Below are 25,726 nucleotides of genomic sequence, written 5' to 3'. Positions count from 1 at the left end.
TGGTCCCTGATCTCTTAATATCACCTCTGGGACCCCAAATCTACATACTATCTCACTCAGTAGTTTCTTAGCTGTGGTCCTGGCAGTCATGACCACTTCCACTAGGGCGTATTCGAATCTGCCACTTCTTGGCACTTGAGAATGATCAATTTGCATCCTCTGGAATGGGGTATAGGGCTTTTGCCAGGTGCTTCTTCTGTGCTTCTTCTGTGCTTCTTCTGTGCATCCTGGGTTACATTTGGTGCAGATAATGCATGATCTGCAGAAGCTGTCGGTCAGTGGAGTAACTCTTGGTGCAACACTTGTTGATAAGAGAGTTCATAAAAGTCTTTGTCAAGTGGGCAGCTCCATGTGCCCATTGCACCACGGCTGGGTACATACTTCTGGGTAGACAAGGCTTCTTGTTGCACTCGAATAGTCCATTTCTGAGAGTTGCTCCTCTCCGTTTCCAGCTTTCCTTCTTATCCGCACTTGTTGTTTCCTGTAGTTCTTTTAGATAAATTCTGTCCACTGGGAAAGTCTGTAAGGTAAGCACGGGGTGGTCTTCTTCTACCACCCTGCTGTCCACTTCCCGTGGACCACCAGCTGTCTGTTTGGCAGCTGTATTGGCTCGATGATTGCCTTAAGCTTCCTTTGAGTTCATTTTGTCGTGTGCTTTACTCAGAATAGTCACTTGGGTTGGGAGAAGCAAGGCATCAATCAAGTTTTCACAAGTGTTCCTGCAGCCATCAGGAATCCTCTGTCCTAGATAACACCATAATCATGGGCAATGCTGAAAGCATATCTTGAGTCCATATGAATGTTGACTCTTTTTCCCTCTGCCCATTTATATGCTGTAGTAAGTGCTTACAGCTCTGCCTCCTGTGCAGACATCACCAGTGGTAAGGCTTCAGCTTGTAGAACAGTGTTTTCAGTGGTGACCGCGTGTCCTGTGTGGTCATGGGGTAACAAGTCAAGACTCTACTCCTCCTCCTCCTTTCCCCCCTCGAGAAGTGGAAGAAGGGTGGTAGGGTTCAGTGTTTGACAACTTAATAGAGTAATGCTGTCCAGTAGGAGGGAACACAGGAGTCTCAAGTGTCTGGTAGTAGACTAGTGTTTCGGCTGGATCTTGGTTGAATATGGCAACAACGTCATGGGGAGCAAGCAGAACGAGGCAGTGTCCGAGGACCAAGTTCAAAGTTTTGTCAAGCAAGGCTTGTGTAGCAAAGCCAGCTCACAGACACAATAGGCCTCCTCTTGCTACCACATCCAGTCGACAGGAATAATATCCTACAGGGCGTAGGCTGATGCCGTGTGATTGGGTGAGTACACCTGCAGCATGTCCCAGACGTTCGGATACAAAGAACTTGAGCGTTTTGCCGTAGGCTGGGAGCCCTAGCGCCGGGGGTGGTGCACTTAAAGGCTTCAAACTTTAGATATTTCTTCAGGAGACATCTGGAAGGGTCTGATTGCAGAGCATCAGTAGGAAGGCTTCTGGAATCCATGCTCTGCACTCGGAAATTAGTCCAAGGAAAATGACAGGTGTTGAGCACCACTGCAATTTGGGCTTTGAGGCTCTGCAGCCCTGGTTGGCAAGATAGCACAACAGGCTTTCTGAGGTGACTTCAACAGGGGGTAAGTCAGCTGCACAAAGGAGAAGGTCATCAACATGTTGGAAGAGAATCACTTCCGGCTGTTCCTCTTGTCATGTGTCAAGGATGATAGCCATAGTTTTTGCAGACTGGCTTGGAAAGTTCTGTACCCCTTGTGGCACAACTGTTTAGGTATGTTTCCGTTTCTTTCCGTGGATGAATGCAAAAAGGTACCAGCAGGAGGGGTGAGGGTGGACACTGAAGAAAACGTTTGTAAGGTCCACCTCTGTGAGGTATTTTGCAGTCAAAGGCATCCACAGCAGGTACCTGGTTCTCCTTTAGGATTCTCTTCTTGGGGTTATTGTGGTTTCTGGGGCAATGAAGCGCCCTCTTTTAGCTTGACTGAAACTGGTGGCACCTTTAAGTGACCGTTGTCTTCCGGTCCTGTGGACCATAGGCACGCAGGGATTCTGTCAAGTACTTCCTGCAGTATTAAACTTGAAGTTTTTGCTTCATTAAGTGTGATCAGGAGAGGCAGAGAACACAAAGCAGATGAGTCTTCTAAAGATAGGGGAGTATGTAACTTCATCCCCCCGTTCAGGCGTGTCCTGATTGAGGCCTGTAGTCTGGACAACACATCAGCTCCTAGTAGATTCAAGAGACATGTAGAGAACACCACAAATCTGGCAAGCAAATCAGGAAATGGACTGGAGCGGGGCACCCCATCCATTCCTACGCAGGAAACATCAATAGTGGAAAAGAAAGAATTATTAGGCAGGTTCACCGCCCTCAACACACTTTTGGCTGCACCCCTGTCAATGAGGAAAGTGGTAGGTTTTTCGTCTGGGACATCTTGGGGCTCTGCATTCTTTTCTGAAGTGACCCCGTTTCCCACAGTTGTAACAGGTGATCCTTTCCCTGGTATTGGGCAGTGGTGGTAGACTAGTGTAGGCGGGATCTTCGTCATGGGTTACCATGAGGAGCGTTGGTTTTTTACCTTTTTGATTTTCTATATCTCTGGTCACCAACAATAAATCAGACATTTTCATTGAATGGTATTCAGGGCGGGCCACCATCAGGCCTTTTCTGATATCCTCTCTGAGCCCTGAAACAAAAGCAGTTGATAACATGTGTGTGTGTGCCTTTATGAGTCTAGCATGATACTTCTTCACAGACTCCCCTTTATCTTGGGTAATATCTTGGATTGTGGTGGTCTGATCCGTCAACTTCTCCTTTGCCCAGTCGTGGAGTTGTGCACAGAACTCCACGCCTGAGGTGTAGGAAGTGGCACTTGTCAGGCTGGCATCATTGAAGGCCGTCTGCATGACTGGCCAAAAGACATATCCTGCTTTGATTTGGCATAGGCTGATCAAGTCTCTCCAGGCAGCTGAGTAAGTTTCTTGTATCTGCACTATCCTGTGGTAGAAGGGAATTGGCTGCTTCTCTGGGTCAGGCAGACTTGTCACTAAGGCCGCTGCTTGTGATAGAGTAAAAGCGACATACATCACTGGTGCCCCTTCTGGTAACCGAGACTGTTGTTGGGGCAGGGGCTGGCAAGGGGCACTGTTCTTTATGGTTGCCAGCATGTGTTTGAGATCCTCTCGGAACTGTGTGTCCGGAGCCGGATTGGGGGTTAAATCAGTGGGTGGCCTTGCTGCCTGCTGTTGGGCTTCCCACTCAGACGCTTCTTCATCATTAACATATCCGGCCTGGGAATGTGATGCTCCCGTATTGGGGAAGACAGGTGTGTGGTATGAACCATCTTGGTTTAAAACAGGGAGGGCTGGGTACAGGCTGTTTAAGCTTACTGGGTGTACCAAGATGGCCGCCGGCAGGAAGTGCACTGGACTGGGTAGAAAGTGAAGGCATGGGTGCACTAAGATGGCCGCCGGGCTGAGTTGTCACAGTGGGTTGTGCTTGGGTGGTGAGAAAGGAGTGGTTGTTAGACGGAGGGCAGTGCTGTCCCTCCCCTCCTTTGTTTCAAGTTCCAACATATCATCAGCTCTGTGATACACATACATAATACAATCGCCATCTTTCTTAACTTCCTTTATCCAATTTTCTTCATCACACAGGATTTTTCTCCCTGTTTCTTCAGCAACATAACTTTCGCCACTTCGTTCAACTTTGTTAACTATTTCAACATCTTCTTCTCTCCTTCTTTGCAATATGACTTTCTTTACAATATCACTTTCTTTTCTCTCTCTCTTTCTCGGCTAACGGCTTGAGAGGAGATTACATACAACCAAGGGGTTAATATTTTTTCTCAGTGTTCTTATCAACAAATTCCTTCGGTGGGGGCACATTTGCTATAACCCTGTAATGTACCGTTAATCTCAGAACAAGAACAAACACATCAGGGGTAATAGGGAGCAACATAGCAAACAGTAAATCACAAATACACTCACGACAGGACATTACACCTGCCACTCTTCGAACTGCAAAATTTCAGCAGGCTAAGATAACCCCAGGGGCAGACATCACCCCCTTCACAATCCAGTTAAAGGCCGTCATTACAGTTACCTCCCAGAGGCCGACAGCACATCTGGGGGTGACACATCTGTAATGCTTTCAGACTGCAACGCCAGCAGCTGAGATTTCCTTTTAAAGATCCGACAAATCCTTGAGTAACCGTCCTATAACCGACTGCCACAATAACCCATCTCATTCCAGAAGCCGACAGCTCGTCTGGAAATGAGAACACACATTCACACATGTAGCACTTTTAGACTGCTGAGTTTTGTAGCCCAAAGAATGGCAGACAGTGAACAAATACAGTCAGCAGAAACCCATTGACAGGTTCGTTAAACAACCTCAGGCGAGGAAATACCTGCCTCTAAGACAGTCTCAGCATACCGACAGAATCCAGCCGTCAACCGAAAGATAAGAGAGTCGTACAGTGGTAAGAATATAAATCAAACTCACCGGTACTGTTAGGGCTGCGCAAACCCCACTCTCATCAATCAGTTAACGCCCGAATGCTTGTCGCGGTACAACTTCGACTGTAGCCTGAGGTCCCGGGTTTCGGCACCATCTGTTATGGAAATGATTAAGAGCTCCAATCGAGCCCAAGGTTATCTGCTGCTGTCTCTAATTTGAAAGTGTTGATATGCATGCATATAAAAGTAAACACTCTGAGACACGCTCAGCACCGTTACTTTTTACACTTCTAATTTATTCAAGGTGGTGCTAATGTTTTATACACACAAATACGTCATTGCTATGTTAGTCTAATAGGCACATCTCATTGGTTAAGATAGAAAAAGAAAATGGAGAATCTTCATAACGAGGTCTGACTGTCTTTGGTTTTATCTTCAGTTCCGCGTTCTTCTGATGTGTGGGATGTAGGGGGTACCCGCCATCTTGAGAAAATATAGGAACAGAGCAAACCTGTATACTTATATAATGAGTAAGGAGAAAAATATGTATGCACATAAGAAAATAGACATTTTCAGATTACTATTATTATTATCTACATCACATTCCTTCACAAGGCCACTTAGAGGTATTATGGTTATAGCCTGAGTTTGGGAATTTCCCTGCTGCGCATCCGAGAGTAGACAAAGGAGACTTCTGAGCAAACGTCCCACAATAAACTCAGGCTGTTTTGTTTTAGTTTGTTTTGCCCTATGTTTTTCTTTTTATTGTTTTTGTGTTTTCAAAAAAAAAAAAGGATTTTGGATATGCCTTACATAATTATGCTTTGTACCTAAGCTTATATTTTATATTCAATGCAAATGTTGATGGCTGATATCTATGCTTTCCAAATCTATATTGTTCAAGCACTTTATTGCCTTCCTTGTCAATGAAAAAAAGTTTTGATTAAAAAAAAAATAAGACTCTTCATATATGGAAAGGTTTCTTCACAGCAAGAGCTGTGAAAATGTGGAGTAAACTCATAGGCGTGCGCAAGGGGTGTGCCAGGTGTGCCTGGGCACACCCTAATCACTATGTGCATGCTGATTTCCCCTACTTTCCAGCCACCCCCCCTGTTGCCCCCCCCCCCTGCAGTGCTGCTGGCTTCCCTCCTCTCCTCTCCCCCCGGCTGCTGCGGGGGATGTTTCAGGATGGAGAGCAGGGGAAGGGGCTAGTAAATAGTTCCTTTTCTAAATGAACACAGTGAACGCACTCGCTCACTGTGTCCATTTATAACTGAAGCATAGTAAACTGAACAAGAAGCTACTGAGCACAGAGCACTTTCCATTCATTCACTGTCCCATACAGCTGGGATTGCAGTGAAAGGCGTGTGTGTTTGAGCTTTGGGGTGCACATCCTAATGCAATAGGCTGCGCACACCTATGACTAGACTCCCTCAAGAGCTGGTTCTGTCCAGCTCAGTAGATTGCTTTTAAAAAGGCCTGGATTATTTCCTAAATGTACATAATATAACTGAATAGGTAAAGTTGATCCAGGGAATATCTGATTGCCTCTTGGGGGATCAGGAAGGATTTTTTCCCCTTGCTGGAGCAAATTGGTTCATGCTTTGCAGGTGTTTTTTTTTTTTTGCCTTCCTCAGGGTCAACTGTGGGTGTAGGATTGTGTATATGGGATTGTATGGATTTTTTTTTTTTTTTTTTTAGGATTTCTTTCCCTTTTATTGGTTGAACTAGATAGACTTGGGCCTTTTTTTTAAAACTATGTAAGGAAGTTATAAGTGTCTTCAAACCACCATTCTCTCTCTCTCGCTAAAACACAGCTTTAGAAAAAGTTGCAGAAATTTACAGCAAATGTTCATATTGTCTTTATGATTTGGAACTGATCTTGACTACAGAGCTTAGGAGGCACAGCTTGCTTGTGGTGTATACAGTGGCTTATGTTACAATAAAATGTTTGTACACTATAAGAATATTTGCTCCCTTTTGATTTGTTGAATATACAGAAAGCATTTTGTTTTCCTGCACTCTTATCAGTTAGCTTTTCCCCCAGCTATGTTATAGAGAAGAGAAGAGGGGAAAGTGACTGTAGACCACATCAGGAGAGCGGCCTAGGGTACCTGCTACTACATCATAAATACAGTACAGTGAGTGAGCATTTTAACCCTCGGACAGGATATGTATTGCTGGCAGGATCACCAGGTGAGAATAAACAGAAAAAAAATAAGACCAATATTCATTTTTAAGCTGACCATAGATGGATCGAAATTTGTCTGGTTCTGCTGGGACCGGCCACATTTTGATCCATGTACAGTTGTTTGCACTCAACACAAGTCAACCTAATGGTAGACTTCTATCTAACGGCAATGTTAGAAAACTTATGGCAAACTGTTTTCTGAGAGTAAAGTCCTGCAGTCAGAATACATTGGCACATAGTGGAGGATACCTTCATTCACCTTGCTTGGATGGGGGAATCACATCTATGCATGGCCAGCCTTAGGTCCTGCTACTGACATGTCACTCCGGGCCAGTCTTTAGCTCCCCCATTCCACCTCTACAGTATAATGAGAACCACAAAAAAGGACACTACCCTGAATGTTAATACCGGATATACTAAACAATAAATAAATGGCAACAAAGCCCACAAACTGCCTCTTTAGACTGGATTCACACCTATACATTTTTAGTGCTTTTTGCATTTTGCAGATTTGCACTACAGAACATGTTCCATAGGAAACCATGCTAGATGGACTGTAGTGCAAATCTGTAAAATGCAAAAAGCACTAAAAATGCATAGGTGTGAATCCAGCCTTAGGCTGGATTCACACCTATGCATGTTGCTTTTGAGCGTTTTTGGAGGTTTTTTTTTCATGCTTGGCACGTTTTTGAGCAGCGTTTTTGTAGCGTTTTTGCGGCGTTTTTGCGGCGTTTTTGCCGCGATTTGCGTTTTGCGTTTTTTTTTTTTTTTTTTCATTTTTTTTAAAGTCTTAAAAAAAAATTACAAAAAAAAAAATTAAAAAAAAAAAAAAAAACGGCAAAAACGCACCAAAAACGCACCAAAAACGCTGCAAAAACGCTGCAAAAACGGTGCACTTGCGTTTTTGATGCTTGTCCATTGAAATCCATTACATGCAAAACGCTGCTTTTTGCATGAAAAAAAGTCCCCGACCCTTTCCAAAAACGCAGAGATACAAAAAAGCATTGATGTGAACATGTTCCATAGGAACCCATGTTAAAAAATTCCCATGCATTTCTGCAAAATGCAAAATGCATCAAAAAATGCGCTAGTGTGAATGGAGCCTTAAGGTGTATCAACACCACTGAGATAAAAAAACAAACAAAAAAGCAGGTGCTTGGTAACTAATTAAGGATAAACGGCACTGGATCAACTGACCACCAAATGGTTTAAGAAGTAACTCCATAAAAGATCAACAGTGGGGCAGGACCAGAGGAGTAAACCCTGCCTTAAAAAAAAAAAAACATATATGTAACATTTTACATGACAGACAATACCCATAAAATATGATAGCACCTAAAATAAAGGTAAACCACCAATCAAAGACAACCCATGTTACATGCTGCCAGCTTAAACGTATTGTTTTTAGGTCCCAAAGCAGCATTTTCAGTCTTTCTTCATTTTCAGTCTTTCTTCATTTTCAGTCTTTTCTTTCTTAGGGTGTGGTGACACACTAAATACATATAACGGGAACCTTGGCATGAGTCATTTGCCTGATACATTTTGAGCAACACACCATAAATTACAACACAAAGATTAAGGCTGGGTTCACACTAGTCCGGTGTAAATTGCAGCTCCGGTCTCCCTGTCTCCCTGTGAAGATAAAAATTATTCATTCAGCGGATCCTCTCCATTGTAGCTGCCAATCAGCTAACCAGGGAGAGGGGGGAGGTGAAGTGAGGAGGGGGAGAGCATTGCTGTTCACAACGGAACACATCTGCGAATCAGGTTGAAGATTATGTGCCTGCAATTCGCACCGCACTGCCTAGAAAACGCACACGTTTTTTGTGCAATGCAGAGTGCGGATGCAACGCACATATGTGAACCAGACCCAAAAAAAAGAACATATTTTCAAATGTTCTGCGAACTGGATCCGGTGTAAGCCACATCCAATTCGCATATGTGTGAACCCAACCTTAAAAAATAAATAAATACAAATTTGGTTTCATCATTGTAAAGATGCTGGGTGACCTAACTCATGCAATCTTTTTTTATTTTTTTTTATTTGTTACTTTATACATAACTGAGTGGAAGGAACCTTTTGTAAATGTTTATGGAAACCTACAGTATATGCAAAAAAAGTGTGTCAAACCTACACAATACCTGTCTCAATTTAGCTGAATTCACTGTGCCATGGTCTGCACTCTGTAGCAGGCGATGTTAGTTTTTATGAAAAAAAAAAAAAAAAATTATAATAGCAATAAAAAAACAGCACAGATAAATATGTAACATCTGATAAAGGGGAGTTTCTATTAACCGCTTCCGGACCGCCCCACGTACATTTACTGCGTCAGGGTGGCCCAGGTGCGCAAAATCACGTACCTGTACGTGATTTCGTGCACATGGTTTAGGGGGCGCGCGCTGCTCCCGCTGTGGTTGGACACAGCAGGAGCCAATCAGTGGGTCCGGTGGCCGCGATGGCCGCCGCGACCCGCCGATCGTTCTGTGGAGAGACGGATCAGCCGCCTGCCTGTGTAAACAAGGCAAACGGCAAATCTGTAAGGAAGGGAAAGAGAGATCTTGTGATTCAGCTAAGGTGAATTACGGATATCTCTTTTCCTTCAGTGTGACACTGCCCCCACACAGTTAGTAAGCACCTCCCTAGGAAACATTTAACCCTTTGATCGCCCCTGGTGTTAACCCCTTCCCTGCCAGTGCCGTTCATACAGTAATCAGTGCATTTTTATAGCACTGATCACTGTATTGGTGTCACCTGCCCCCAAAAATTGTCACTCAGTGTCAGATTTGTCCGTGGCAATGTCACAGTCCCGCTAAAAATTGCAGATCGCTGCCATTACCAGTAAAGAAAAAAAAAAAGTCCATAAATCCATACCGTAGTTTGTAGATGCTATAATGTTTGCGCAAACCAATCAATATATTGGGATTTTTTTTTACGAAAAATATGTAGAAGAATACATATTGGTCCAAATTGATAAAGAAAAGAAATTTGTTTTTTTACATTTTTTTTTTTGGATACGTATAATAGCAGAAAGTAAAAATTATTTATTTTTTTTCAAAATTTTTGGTCTTTTTTTGTTTATAGTGCAAAAAAAAAAAGCGCAGAGGCAGGTACAGCATCGCATGACCGCGCAATTGCAATATGAACAACATTTATTCCAGAACAATAGGATCCATTTATAAATTATTATTAACCGCTTGCCTACTGGGGCAATATTTAAATTTTTTTTGCATGCATGTTAACCCCTTGCCGACCAACTCACGCCGATATACGTCAGCAGAAGGGCACGTACAGGCATATTAACGTACCTGTACATTGCCCTTTAAGACGCATCATTGTGGGCGCGTGCGCCTGCCGCGAGCTCCGTGAGTGTGATTGTGGGTCCCGATACCCGCGATCGTCTCACGGAGAGGAAGAACGGGGAAATGCTGATGTAAACAAGCATTTCCCCGTTCTGCCTAGTGACAAGACACTGATCACAGCTCCCTGTGATCGGGAGTGGTAATCAGTGTTGTGTCACACATAGCCCCTCCCCCTCACAGTTAGAATCACTCCCTAGGACACACTTAACCCCTGCAGCGCCCCCTACTGGTTAACCCCTTCACTGCTAGTCACATTTACACAGTAATGAGTGCATAAATGTGTATAAATGTGAATGGTCCCAAAATAGCGCCAAAAGTGTCCGATCTGTCCGCCATAATGTCGCAGTCACAATAAAAATCGCAGATCGCCGACATTACTAGTAAAAAAAAAAAATAATAAAAATGCCATAAAACTATCCCCTATTTTGTAGACGCTATAACTCTTGCACAAACCAATCAATAAACGCTTATTGCAATTCATTTTTTTACCAAAAATATGTAGAAGAATACGTATCGGCCTAAACTGAGGAAAAAAATGTTTTTTTTAATATATTTTATAGATATTTATTATAGCAAAAAGTAAAAAATAATGCGTTTTTTTCAAAATTGTCGCTCTTTTTTGTTTATAGCGCAAAAAAAAAAAAAATGCAAAAGTGATCAAATACCACCAAAAGAAAGCTCTATTTGTGGGGAAAAAAGAACGTCAATTTTGTTTGGGAGCCACGTCGCACGACTGCGCAATTGTCAGTTAAAACGACACAGTGCCGATACGCAAAAAGCGCTCTGGTCTTTCGCCAGCCAAATGGTCCGGGGCTGAAGTGGTTAAAATCTGCATTTTAATTTTTTGCTAGAAAATAACTTGGGACCCCCAAACATTATATATTTTCTGAAAGCGAAGGACCTGGAAAATAAAATGATACCTGTTGCTATTTTTTATGTCACGTGGTATTTGTGCAGGTGTTTATTACATGCAAATTTTCAGGAATAAATATACTTAAATGAATTTTAGTGCACACAAACATAATATAATACCCAATTTTTTGGTAAAATATAATAAAAGGTGATGTTGTGTTGATAGATATCAAACATGTCAAGATTTACAATTGTGCACACCCGTGAAATGGTGACAAACGCCAGTACCTAAAAATGTCCATAGGTGACACTTTAAAAGCCTTTATTAGTTATCAGCTTATAGTGGCTCAAAGCCTCAAGGTTTTTTTACCTTCATGCATTCTATGTAAATCACAGCCAGTGACCCAATGAGAAAAGAGCAGGGGCGGGGCCAAGCCACGGCAGTGTCAGCCATACCAATGGGTGGGCCACTATTAATATATCCCCTAAAGGAAAGGGAGGGGCTGGGGAAATCCCCCCCATGACAACAAGCTGAACAATCAGCTACACTGTCCCATTCATGTAGGGGATATATTTATAATGGTCCACATGGCGGCATGGCTGACGCTGCTCATTCTCTGTTGGATGGCGTGCGGTCATGCCGCTGGATGGACTTGCTTATGTTTATATGTAAGGTCAGTGCTTGTTTTTTCAGTTCATTTCCTTTTTTTCTTGTTGTTTTGCTTTTTTTAATTTTCATTTTACCTAATTTTTTTTCTTCTGTGTTATTTTTGATTTTTATGTTCGCTGTCTCTTGCTGCAATCCTCTTGGGATCTCGGCGTGTGCCTCTGCGGCTTCACCTGCTAGCCCTGTAACCCATTCCGCCCTTTTGAGCTCTTTTGCAGCCTGCTACAAGTTGATTCTAACATACAATCACGGCCACATATCCACATGGTACTCTGTCTACACCCCTGGGTGTTGTAAGTGACCAACCTTTATGTCTCCTGCCTTATATCAAAATTTTGATTATGGTCTTGGGTTTATTTGCTTTTATGTTTCTGTCGAAGGGGCATGACCAGAAAAGGTCTGCCAACTAGCTTCCAATCAGTGCACTCAGCCAATGGCTTTGACCGCTGACCGGACTGTCCTGGCTGGAACAGCAGGGGAGATCGCTGTACGAACATTGCTCCGACCTGAGCTTTCAGTTTTTTCGTTCAGCCCAAAAAAAACAGTGTGTTCTAGGATTTACCCTTTGGTAAACTTAACAGGGGTGGGGGGAAGTTGCGGCACATGTAGCGTGCAGTGGTGAAAAGTGAGGGCTGTTTATCTAAAGTGGCTCAGCAAGTGTGGTTAAACCGATGTGGTTTAGGCATAATGATATGTTAACATGGTTAAACAGCCGGGTTTTCATTAAAGCAGAGCTCCAGCAAAAATAACTTGATAAAAATGAAAAGCCATTTACAGTGCCTTAAAAAAGTATTCATACCCCTTGACATTTTCCACATTTTGTCATGTTACAACCAAAAATGTAAATTTATTTTATTGGGATTTTAAGTGATAGATCAACACAAAGTGGCATATAATTGTGAAGTGGAAGGAAAATGATAAATGGTTTTCAACATTTTTTACAAATAAATAAAAAAGTGTGCCGTGCATTTGTATTCAGCCCCCTTTTACTCTGATACCCCTAACTAAAATCGAATTGGTAAATAAGAGTCCACCTGTGTGTAATTTATTCTCAGTAAACCTCAGAGGTTTTTAGAGAACTTTAGTGAACAAACAGCATCATGACGGCCAAGGAACACACCAGACAGGTCAGGGATAAAGTTGTGAAGAAGTTTAAAGCAGGCTTAGGTTCTAAAAAAAATCCCAAGCTTAGAACATCTCACGGAGCACTGTTCAATCCATCATCCGAAAATGGAAATAGTATGGCACAACTGCAACCCTACCAAGACATGGGCGTCCACCTAAACTGACAGGCCGGGGAAGGAGAGCATTCATCAGAGAATCTTAGAAGAAAACCTGTTATGCCCTGTACACATGGTTGGATTTTCCAACAGAAAATGTGTGATAGGACCTTGTTGTCGGAAATTCCGACCGTGTGTAGGCTCCATCACACATTTTCCACCGGATTTTCCGACACACAAAGTTTGAGAGCTTGTTATAAAATTTTCAGACAACAAAATCCGTTGTCGGAAATTCCGATCGTGTGTACACAAATCCGATGCACAAAGTGCCACGCATGCTCAGAATAAATAAAGAGATGAAAGCTATTGGCTACTGCCCCGTTTAGAGCCCCGACGTACGTGTTTTACGTCACCGCGTTCAGAACGATCGGATTTCCGACAACTTTGTGTGACCGTGTGTATGCAAGACAAGTTTGAGCCAACATCCGTCGGAAAAAATCCATGGATTTTGTTGTCGGAATGTCCGATCAATGTCCGACCGTGTGTACGGGGCATTAGTCTGTAAAAGATTTGAGACTGGAGCGGAGGTTTATCATACAGCAGGACAACAACCCTAAACATACAGCCAGAGCTACAGTGGAATGGTTTAGATCAAAGCATATTCATGTGTTAGAATGGCCCAGTCAAAGTCCAGACCTAACTCCAATGGAGAATATGTGGCAAGACTTGAAAATTGCTATAGATATTTATTTGTAAAAAATGTTGAAAACTTTTTTTCATTTTTCTTCTACTTCACAATTATGTGCTACTTTGTGTTGGTCTATCACATAAAATCCAAAATGACAAAATGTGGAAAATGTCAAGGGGTATGAATACTTTTTCAAGGTACTGTAAATGATAAAGTAAGATCCAATATTCACTTTCGATTCAGTGATTTCCCCTGCAGTATTTTTTTGTGCTGCTATAAGTCCTGAATTCGATGGCCAGCATCATTCAACCTACTTCCTCTAAGCCCAGGTCATCCTGGAACCAACCCAGCCTGTAACTGGACAGTCAAAGAAGAAGCATTAGGCCCCTTTCACACATGCGGACAGTATGTCCGTATTTCATCCATCCGTTTTCGGATGAAATAAGGACATACATGCATCCCTATGGGATAGCGGGTGTCAGCGGTTGTACATCAGCTAACACCCGATGTTGTCCGGCTCCGCTCTCGTCCGATTCTGCGGACGGAAGAAAATCCTATTTTTCTATCCGTCTGCAGAGCGGATCGGAGGAACACGGACAGACGGTCCGTGTTCCTCCGATCCCCCATAGGGGAGAGCGGAGATCTGACAGGGCGGTCCCTGCACAGTGTGCGGGTCCCGCCCTGTCATCTGCCTGCTCAGCTGGGGAAAGCGGAGCGATCCCCGCTGAGCAGCGGATAAACACGGGGCGGATCAACACGGATCCGTCCCGTGTGAAAGGGGCCTTAAAGTGATGAGTTCATCTTTCTCACTTTGCTTTCTCCTCCTATCAGCATACCCCTTGGCAGCAAATAAATGGATTGCCTCCTTGAAGTGTCCTGTAAAGGGACTGCAAAAAGCTGATACCGGGTCAAACTTGGGTACTTTCACTGCTTTCATTTAAAAAATACATATAATTATGTATTATTGATTACAGAGCTGCATTTTTTGTCAGCTTTAAACTCTATCTTAGATTTACTAAAGGCAAATAGACCGTTCACTTTGCAAGGAAAGTTTCACATTGCAAAGCAATTTCTCCCCAAAAAGTTGAAGCTCTGCTAACTTCCATCTTCCATTCATTTGCAGGAAAAAATACTGTTATTTTATTTTATTTTATTTTCCTTGCATGTTATTGGGTATTCTTTGCAAGTAAAGTTGTACCACATTCAATAAGCTCTGGCAACTTCCCTTGCAAACAGCCTATTTGCCTTTAGTAAATCCCCTGTTTGTGTATAGCCAAAGCTTTTTCTTTTTGTTTTAAATAGATATTAAAGGGTTTAAAACCCCTGTAAGGTTTTCATTGCTAGGAAAAAAAAAAATTGTGTTGCACTGCTTCAATGTGTTAAAAGAAATGATCCTATCGCTTTTAAAATCAAATTATGATGCCATAAATAGTGCTCACGAAAAACAAAGCACCTTTGCCCATGTTGATGGGTACAAGGGTCTCTTACCCACAACCCTGGGCCGTGGTTGTGGGGGTCTGAGGGTAGATCGGAATCTGGAAGCTCCCTTTAGGAAGAAGTCTGGTATGGACCGGGGGGGGCATGCTTTTTTTTTTTTTTTAAACAACCGGGTGCCCGCAATTGCAACCACAAGTCAATTTAAATGTGATTTGACTCGTTTTTTATTCTTTAGAAATGTATTTTTTGCTGCAGCATGTTCTATATATGCTACAGATGCGCCACTTTACATGCAGACTGAGGGGACCCCCCAGACACTATATTTAAAGGAATTATTTATTTTTATTGTTACACTTTAAGCATAATTAAAATCACTGCTCCTTTAAAAACGATTTAAAAAAAAAAAATGCATTGAAACATGTCCCCCCACGGTAGTACCCGGATACCTATACACTTTTTATGGGCAATTACACGCATATAAGCCTTCAAAATGGGAGCTTTTGAAGTTCGGCTCACATTGACTTCAACGGGGTTCCCCATTCAGTTCAGAACTTTTTCTCTGTTCGGGAGTTCTGGTGCGAACTGAACAAGGGGATGTTCGGCCCATCTCTACTCTATGGCCTACCCCGAAGGGTACTCTCCTTCCCAAGCTACAGACTTACATGCTGTATATCATTCATAGCATGTTCCTATCACTTCTCTGCCTAAGACTCCTCCCACACCATGTTTTGTAGGGACATCACAGCTAAAGGAGGGAGCTTACTAAAAGGGGTGCTAATCCCTGCTTACATGCAAAAAAATGAATGTACCAGGCACCCCTTTAAATGCCAAATTTTTCAGTTTAAAAACAGGTTGCAATCCTTTTTGTTAGCCAGACTGAATAAAGTAGAACTATAGGCAACAAAAAAATGAAAATAAACAAGCTTTCCTGACAGACTCCATGGCAGTCTACGTATGGGTTAATCCCGCCTCTCATACCTCATAGGACCCCACTCCCATAAATCTTTGCAACTAGACAGAGACCGTGTTCCTTTTTTGTCCTCCTCCTAGAATCAAGGTAGTCTTACCTTAGGATGTTGTCGGTCCAGTCCTGGTGGTTTGCACGCGAAGATGACGTTTCTGGCGGTGTCCTTTTCTGGAGTCCATTTACCTTAGCTATTAGCAGGGTGGACATGGGCAGTTAATGCGATGCCTTGAAGAGCTTACTAGCCAGCCATTGGCAGGCAAGCGGCAACATGGCCATTCGTCCCAGCTATTAGCGGGAGGCCCTTTCATGAAATGCCCTGGTCGTGCAGTATGAGCAGCAATGGCTCCCAGTCCCTGGCTGGATAGAATCGGTGCTGATGTATATTGTTTTCTTTTACTCGGTTTACATGGCAGCTGTCTTTGTTTGTTGTCTGTCCCCTCTAGCTCCGTTTTCTTCCTGGTCATGGCGGCTGGGACGCATCTGCGCTCCAGTTCGCCGCTTCTTAGCCCTTCTGCGCATGCACGAGCCGCGATTGAAATCAAGGCTTGGTTGCGTATGCGCGGTCCGGGCAAGATGGCAGCGGTCGTGCATGTGCGCGGTGTCTATGGGGTGGCGTCGAACACAGCGTAGGTTCGCTGTGTGCGCGATGACATCATCCTGGGGCGGCAGATACAAATAGCTGTCAGATTCAGCTATTCCTTGGGATGCTTTTCATGCTTCAGCAGCTGATTCCCCAAGCGCATATCTTGGCTGGTCAAGGTAGGAGTTATGCTGCACTGCCTGCCTATGGTTTTTTCCTAACTGCTAAACCATCAGTTTCTTATATCCTGTATTGATTGCTTTCAGTGTCTTTCTGGTCATTTGTTTGCTATGGATGTGTCACCGCCCCCCAGTGGCCAACCCTTACTCTGCAGGTAGGATGGAATTAATTTTCCCTCTGCCTGTTTTTGTTTTGGGTTTTATTATCAGGTGCATGTTAACTCTTTTTTTCCCTCAGCCCTTCTAGGTCTGAACACCGTTCTTCGGCACGTGAAGCTAGTGACAAATCTAGATCACAAAACCGTCACTCTACGTCAAGCTCTAGACGTCCTAGATCATCCTCCAGACGGTCCACGTCTAGTCGTCATTCTCACCGCCATTCCAGCCGCTCTGATAAGAAAGCATGCTGGGGATGTAGAGCTCAGGTCCCAGAGGGTAAATCTCTCTGTGAGTTATGCTATGCTCGAGCTGTTAAAGAACGAGGAGCTGGAGACCAACAGGTGGAGGCTCTGGTTAGAAGAGTGGTTCAAGAGTCTTTGAACAGGACAGATCCCGTTCGTACAACCAGCCCTCCTGCTGCTCCACCACCAGTTCCTGACAGGGTCGACCCTGAGATTCCAGGTCCCTCTCGACGAAGTCTCTCCTTAAGTGGTTCCTCGGACAGCGAATCGGAAGTGGAAGACTCCAGTACAGGCTTTGATTTTTCCTTGGTTCCACAGATGGTTAAAGCGGTTAAAGACGCATTGAGATGGGAGGAGCCAGTAGAAGCACCCTCTAAGCAAAGGAAGTACTTAAAGCAGCTCAGGAAAGAACGCCCAAATTTCCACTTCTGGGTGAACTTGGGGAAATTATTTCAGATGAATGGAGTAAAGCTGAGAGGAAGAACTCCCTGATTTCCAAGATAGCGAAAATGTACCCATTCAAAAGTGAGGAGGTAAAGCATCTGGAAGCGGCACTCCTCATTGATGCGGCTTTAATGAGGTTAGTGAAACATGTCACGCTTCCTCTGGAAGACACCATTTCTTTTAAAGATGGTTTGGAGAGGAAGATCGACACTGACCTCAAACGCATTTATATTACGGCAGGCATGGCTTGTAAACCAGCCCTGGCTCTTGCAGCTTTGTCTAAAGCTATGGAAGCATGAACGGATGATATGGATGCAGTGTTGGGAAAGATCTCTGAGGAGTTGCTCAAGAACTCACCAGCACATGAGCTGAAGCATCCCTTGATATTATCCGCCTTGTGGCATGTGTCATGCTTTCTTCAGTAACGGCGAAGCGCGCCTTGTGGTTGCGCCCGTGGGTTGCGGATCCTGCCTCTAAACAGGCATGGTGTAAAATTCCCTTTGAGGGCTCCTCCCTCTTTGGGAATAAACTGGATTCTGTCATTACCCGTGCTACAGGGGGTAAATCAGGGTTCTTACCCCAGGATCGCCATCTTTTTGGTCAGAGAAAAACTTATCCCAGACAAGATCAGGAGGGTGCGAGGGATGCACGTCGCTACAGACCTGGCCGTGATTTCAGAAAAAACTGGAGGAGAAATCAACCTTCAGGGCAGAAGTCCTCAAAGTCAGCCTCTTCTGGGGGATGTGAGGCTGCGAAGTCCTTTTGATATAGAGCCTGTCCAGACGAAGCGAGTCGGGGCTCGTTTACTCAGTTTCCAGCACGTCTGGGCAGCCTCGATTCGGGATTTCTGGACCGTCAAAACGGTCTCTTAGGGTCATACTTGGGTGTTCAGCAGTCCACCCAAGCACCGGTTTGTTCCTACAGCTCTTCCACACTTAGAAGAGAAGAAACAGGTTCTTCTGTCATATACGGATTCACTAGTAGCCCAAGGGGCCGCCATTCAAGTACCAACAGAAGAGAGATTTCTAGGGGTGTACTCCCCCCTTTTCATGGTCCTCAAAAAGAATGGGTCCTGGAGGCCAGTAATGGACTTGACTTATCTGAACTCCTTCATCAAGAAGATGAAAAATTCAAGATGGAGACTCTGCTAACAATACGCCAGACGATACAACCGGGAGACTGGCTTGTCTCCATAGACCTGAAAGATGCCTACTTTCACGTGCCGATTGCAAGGGAATTCCAGGTGTATCTCCGATTCGCAGTAGATCAGAGGCATCTCCAATTCACATGTCTCCCATTTGGGCTTACAACATCGCCTCGAGTGTTTTCGAAGCTCTTATTGGCTGTGGTAGCGTTAATCAGGGTCAAAGGTATCCGGTTACACCATTATTTGGACGACCTACTTCTGCTTTCACAAGACAGAGATCAGCTGTTGGCACATCGAGATCAGGTCATCTCTACCCTAACAGAGTTTGGTTGGCTGTTGAACAAGGAGAAGAGTCATCTAGATCCAACGCAGTCTCTAATATTCCTTGGAGCCCAATTCAACATGGTGGAGAGCACCATCTCTCTGCCTCTGGAGAAAATTCCGGTGATTCGGGAAAGAATTCGTCTAGCATTATCATCACCTCTTCTCAGAGCCTCGCAATGTCTAAAGATAATCAGCACCATGGTAGCCACAGCCCCCATGGTGAGGTGGGCGCAGTGGAAGATGCGGCCCTTTCAGAAGGGGTTTCTCCAACAGTGGGATCCAGGGTCTCGAGACAGTCTGGTACGGGTAACCACCTCCATGCGGGAGAGCCTCCCCTGGTGGCTGCAACGGAAGATTTTTCTCAATTGCCATTCCATAGCGCCTGTCTCCTGGATCACGGTGACAACAGATGCAATACAGAGGTTGGGGCGCTCTCTGCCTGACGGAGGTAGCCCAAGGCAGATGGGACTTCCCATCCCAAGGGATAGTCTCGAATATCCTGGAGCTTCGAGCTCCCTTCCGTGCGCTTCAAGCCTTTTCCCACCTGACATCAGGAGCCTCAGTCCTCCTGAGACTGGACAATACAACTGCAGTGTCTTACATCAAGAGGCAGGGGGGCACCCGCAGTCTTTCTTTACTGAAGGAAGTAAGTCCGATCATGTCCTGGGCCCAGGCGAACTTGACAAATTTATCGGCTGTTTATCTCCCCGGAATTCAGAATGTCCAGGCGGACTTCCTTCCAAGGGTCACCCTGGACAACAACAAATGGTCTCTCCACACCGAAGTGTTCAACTGGGTCTTGTCTCTGGGAGCGATGCCGGAAGTAGATCTTTTTGCATCCCCTTGCAACTTCAAACTGCAGAAATATTACACGAGGTGTCGCTGTCCCCAAGCCTTCGGAGTGGATGTCCTGACGGACCAGTGGAGATTCCACAAGGCCTACGCCTTTCCCCCGGTACCAGTCATTCTATGATTTCTATCAAGGCTCAGGTGGGAAGAAGTCGAAGTAGTGGCGATTGTTCCTTTCTGGCCCAACAGGCCATGGTTTCCTCTCCTGGTTCAGCTCAGTTACCGGGATCCGGTCCCTCTCCCATCCAGACCAGATCTCCTGTCGCAAGGAACATCTCTTCACCCATGCCCATCTCATCTCCATCTGATGGCTTGGTGGTTGAGAGGGGAAGGCTGGAAGCACTAGGATGTCCAAGTTCAGCGATTGCGACATTGTTGAATGCCAGAAGAGTGGGCACCAACAGAGTCTATCAAAGAATTTGGTCAAAATTTGCGGACTATGTGGCCTCCACTAATGGCTCTTGTATTGACCCAAAGATACAGGATATTCTGGGTTTTCTGCAGACAGGCCTGGACCTGTCTTTATCGGTTAGCTCCTTACGAGTCCAAGTTTCTGCAATCTCCGCCTTCACAGGTGTATCATGGGCCAGGCACCCCCTTACTAGACAGTTCTTCAGGGGAGCAATAAGACTTAGACCTCAAAGGAGACATTGGAAGGAAATTGGTTCCTTAGGATTCAAAGAACCATTCCTTACGTTCTTCCCTGATCGAGTGGTCCTGATTCCTATGTTAGATTCAAATCCCAAAGTAACAACTGTCTTCCATGAAAATCAGGAAATTGTTCTTCCTACGTTCAAGTCTTCTGAGGACACTAATATTCATCCTCTAGATGTCGGAGAAGTTCTAAAGCAATACTTGGAAGCCACAGCTTCTTTTCGCCAATCTGATCACCTGTTTGTCCTCTTCCGCGGTAAAAGCAAGGGAAAGCGTGCTTCCTCTAGAACCATTGTAGCATGGATTGTTCAGGCCATTCAGTGGGCTTATAAGTCTAAGGGTTTGGCTCCTCCGGAGGCAGTGACCGCTAATTCTACAGGAGTGTTTCTACATCGTGGGCAGCATCCCGGTATGTATCTCCGGAAGTGATCTGTAAAGCGGCCTCATGGTCATCAATTAACACTTTTATGACGCACTATTGTGTAGAACCGGCTTCCTTGTCTTCGGTTAATTTTGGTTTGCACGTATTATCTGTTGATGGTGCCAATTAAACCTTTTTTTTTCTTTAACCAGCAATTGCCCACCAGGGCGTGTATGGCTAGTTATTTCCCATACGTAGGCTGCCATGGAGTCTGCCAGGAAAACGGAAAATTTATATCAAATACTTACCGTAATTTTCCTTTCCTGATGGACTCCATGGCAGCAGGAGTTCCCTCCCATTTGCTGGAGTAGGCTAAGTTACGGAACACGGTCTCTGTCTAGTTGCAAAGATTTATGGGAGTGGGGTCCTATGAGGTATGAGAGGCGGGATTAACCCATACGTAGGCTGCCATGGAGTCCATCAGGAAAGGAAAATTACGGTAAGTATTTGATATAAATTTTCCGTTATGTTTTGCTCTTTTGCAATTTGCAAATCTGTGTGTCAGTTTCTTTTAGGTCTACCCGCCCTGTAAATCCCATGATTTACATAGTGATCATGCCAGACCTATAGCCTTTGATGAATAATAGTGTCACCGTTGAAAACCAAATTATTATCTTGTAGTTCCTACCCCCATTTTCAGGGAGCCTGATGGTGACTACTGGGGGGTAGGGAGGGCTGACATACATCCTCTGGGTGCAGGTTTTTGGGCATGGTGGGTGATGACCAAGAAAGAAAGTTTTGGAGGCCAGTCACTTTTATGCTTAAACAAGAGAGAAGTTTATTTCTCAAACAGGAAAAATGTGGGAGAGAGGGGATAGGGCACAGGACACCCTTAGTAATGTACTTTGTAAGAAAGGCTGTCTCCTCTAGTAACTGAACTTTACTCACAGCACACTCACACTCTCCATCCCTCTCAGAATCATTTCCAGGTGTTTAGCAGGCTTTCCTCATCAGGATCTTGAACACCTGGATAGGCCTCAGGCTTCAGGCCTAGCAGCCAGAAATTGTATACACATCCACCCAGCCCTGGGAGGGAAGACTAAGATCACCTGACTTCTTCCCTATAAATAACTTCTCCCAGCATTCATAGCGGCAAATCTGATTGGCTGAGAAAAGTATGTTTATCCATAACTTGAATGTACTGTAGCTCATCATACTAACGTCAAAGGCAACAGTGCCACCTACTGACAAAAGGGAGAAGCCACTGAATAGAATTAGAACAGAAGTTTTTTTTTTTTTCTTCTATGTTTCGGGTTCGTCAGCGATGTGATTGAAAATGGATGGACATCGCGGGACACTTTTTTTTTTTAAATAAAGGAAATGTCAAAAACTGTCTCCTGTCATTTTTACTTTTTTGGTGAATGGGTAGGGGTACAATGTAAGGACTTACGTTCGACTCGAACCGCTGGCTCATCCCTATTAAACATTACAAATTAGCCAGGCTGGCTACCACCCAGAATAACTACTGTAAATATATCTGTAGCCGTATTCTAGGACGAGGGTGCTACAATGTCTACCAGTCGTTCCCCCCCCCCACTTCCCCCACCTGTCCTATCCCATCCTCCCAAACACCACTCATCTCCTCCCAGTTACAAGACATTTATGTAAATTAGGACTCTATTACAGCATAGAAAATATAGTTCCAGCACCGCTGCTCCCACTGTGTTGGGGGTGGCAGCACAGATACTCCTATGGACCCATTTAGAAGTAGCTCAGAGATGGTCATGTGACCACAACTTGGAACTTACGAAAACATCAGGAAATTAACTTGCCTAGAGTTATACTTTTGCTGCATTTGGTGATGCTAACATTAAAAGAGAAGTATGGGAATGTTTTTTTTTTTAATCATAATTACCTAGGTGGATGCAGCATCTGTCCTCCGCTGGCTCTAAGTCTGAGAACTGTTAATAAATACCTCTGATCGCTCAGTTCTCAGAGCTCCCTGAGTTCTGCTTTCCTCCCCCCCTACACTCACTAGAGCACTGAGCTTTGGAGGGGGTGTAAACGGACGGCTCAAGCTCTCAGCGGCTCCCTGAGAGGCTGATCCAGGCTTCGGTCCAGGCATGAGGGCGGATCCCAGCCACATGGTCGCGATCTTTCCCGAGCCTGGACCACCTCTGTTTCGTCAGCTGACAGCGGGCTTCAGCCTGCTGTGTGCTGAAAACAAGTCACAGGAGTGCAGAACGGACTACCCTCCAGTGATCCATAGGAGAAGTTGCTTTGGCTGTACTTCTCCTTTAAGGGAAGTCTTTTCTGAAGGAAATATGGAGCTTGTCATTGCTGTTTTTATGATTCTAGTTTCCTGCCTGTCATTCTGACTTTTTTGTTTCAATGAAAACCAAGAACTAGTATGCAGGAGGCTTCTAACTTTCCTGTTATGCATATTTAATCTGAATCAGGGACATAAAAAGTGAGGAATGGACGGGGCCACCATATCAGACAGGCAAGGGTCATTTTCAGAAGGAGGTCAGAAATAGCAGCCCTCATATTTTTCATGGGAAACATTTACTTTAAAGTGGTTGTAACGCTCAGATATGGGATATAAAAAAGCACATCATTCAGGAAAGCAAGCCATAAATTCATTTTTTTGCACAGTAAATTGTGTAAATACAATTTGAATATCTGACCATTATTGTTTATTCAAAGTAAACAGGAATTTGCTTTTCTCATATTTGGGTAATCAAAGTAAATCATCTTATAATTTATTGTGCGAAGATTCCCAACTCCTTTAGAAATTCAGTCTATTTATACTATGGAGCTGAAGACGCATGTTGCTTCTCTTTTACTGAATTGAAGGTTTTGCTGCTTCATTTGTTGTTTTTTCATTACTGCTATTTCATTTAAAGTGTTACTAAACCCACAACAGTGAAATCAGTCTGTATATGCAATAAAGTGTGCTTGTTATACTCACTGTGGGGTTAATCCTCTGCATTGTGTAAAAAGGCTGTTTGATCCCGTCTTCTCTGATCCTCCCCTTCTTCCACCTTCCCCAAACCATCTCCTAATAGAACAGAGCCTTGCGGGCAAGCTGCACATGCTCAGTTTGGTGTGTATTGCAAGAGTTTTTTTTTTTTCTCATGGGCGGGTGCATGTGATCAGCACCGGGCCAATCAGCACTGTCCAGACAGAGGGTCAGGGGTCCTGCAGCCTCATAGGGCAATCGGGGAGAATGAAAACTCCTCCTACAAGCTTTAACCAGACATTAATAGAAGTCACAAGACTGCTCTAACTGACAATGAGAAAAGGTATTTAGCACTTTATATTTACTGGAATAATTGCATTTCTATGTTCTGTGTACTGCGAGAGACCAGATATAGTGAATGCAGGGTCCTGGGTTTAGTAACACAATTCCACAGCTGGTTATTTATCAATTAAATATTACCTTAGAATGCACCCAGTATAGTTATTGCCTGTAAAGAAATGTGTAATTATGAACAGTAGCCAGAAAAAATGCTTACACTCTTCAAATTACTTTAATTTCTTTGAGATTGTTTAAGGCATGATATCTATTTAGAATGAAATACAGAATTAATTTTAAAACTGAACTCCAGGAATTCAGCCAATTTGTAAAATGTGCTGGATTACTATGTCCAACGAGGTGCATGTCACCTCATAGACTTATCTCTTTACAATACAGTTTACATTTTTACTGAGCGCCAGGAACATAGCTATTGTAGGAAGTGGCCAAATGTCCTGAGAGCCGCACTTCAAGTCAAGACTCGGTGTATGAAGGTAAGTGGAGTAAGCTCCGGTGGGTGGAGCAAAACACGTTGGGGGCCTAGCCTGGCGGTGGTCCAGGCTAGGACTGCCACTTATTTTCATACAGTGAATCTGGACTTGATATGTGGCTCGTGGGACATTCAGCCACTTCCTACCATTGCTTAGAGCATAGATGAGCTCCCTTCTGGGCCACCACTCACAGCGGCGGGCACAGGACTTATTCCCATGCAGCCTGAGTGGCTCACACACATCCTTGGTTCGCAGAACATAGCTATTGCTATACTTATGGTGCTCTGATGCTGGACTTTCTGGTCCCAGCTTCTGTGACTGCAGAGCCCCATGCTGCCAGTCTTCCTGCCCCTCTTCCTGCTCCATCAGAGAGTGCTGTGTATTGTGTGAACCCATTCACATAATGCAAAAGCCTTCTGTGAATGAACAGCAGAGGGGAGGGGCAGACAGAGATCCTGTGTGACAGCAAAGACAGCTTCTCTCCTGTCAGAGCCCCAGGAGTGTATCGATAGCTGTACTCCCGACGCTCCTTAAAAATGTCAGATGTAAATAACAGAGATAAGTACACCAGGTTGCATGTACCTTGTTGGACTTAACTTATAGTAAGGCAGCACATGTTACAATGGGGTTGATTTACTAAAACTAGAGAGTGCAAAATCTGGTGCAGCTGTGCATGGTAGCCAATGATCGTCCAGGTTTTTCTTGTCAAAGCTTAATTGAGCAGCTGACATTGGAGGCTGATTGGCTACCATGCACGGATGCACCAGATTTTGCACCCTCTAATTTTAATAAATCAAGTGTCTGAATTCATGCTGTTCAGCTTTAAAACTCTGGATTGTATTATGTAATTATGTTTAAAAGTTTCTGTTTGTCAATTCTTTGTATTCTGTTGTAACACCTTTTGTGGTTTGTGTGGATCTGGGCTCAGCTACTCCAAACCAAGGGTTAATTGGCATAATCAAGCACCATTTATTTTTCAGCTGTGGACATGGTATTTTATAGTTGCACTTACTGGTTTTTGTTAGATTATGACTAAGCGAACCTTGATTTGTGAAACGCGTTAATATTGCCATGCCTGCATCGAGGTCTCATGATGTCTTATGATGTATCTTGATGGTTTTTTATCTTCAATAAAGTAATCATCACTGCTTCATACCTGGGAGTGC

This window comes from Aquarana catesbeiana, linkage group LG01, assembly GCF_042186555.1.
Source record: "Aquarana catesbeiana isolate 2022-GZ linkage group LG01, ASM4218655v1, whole genome shotgun sequence".
In the NCBI taxonomy this organism is placed as follows: domain Eukaryota; kingdom Metazoa; phylum Chordata; class Amphibia; order Anura; family Ranidae; genus Aquarana; species Aquarana catesbeiana.
This window is presented reverse-complemented; position numbering follows the sequence as displayed.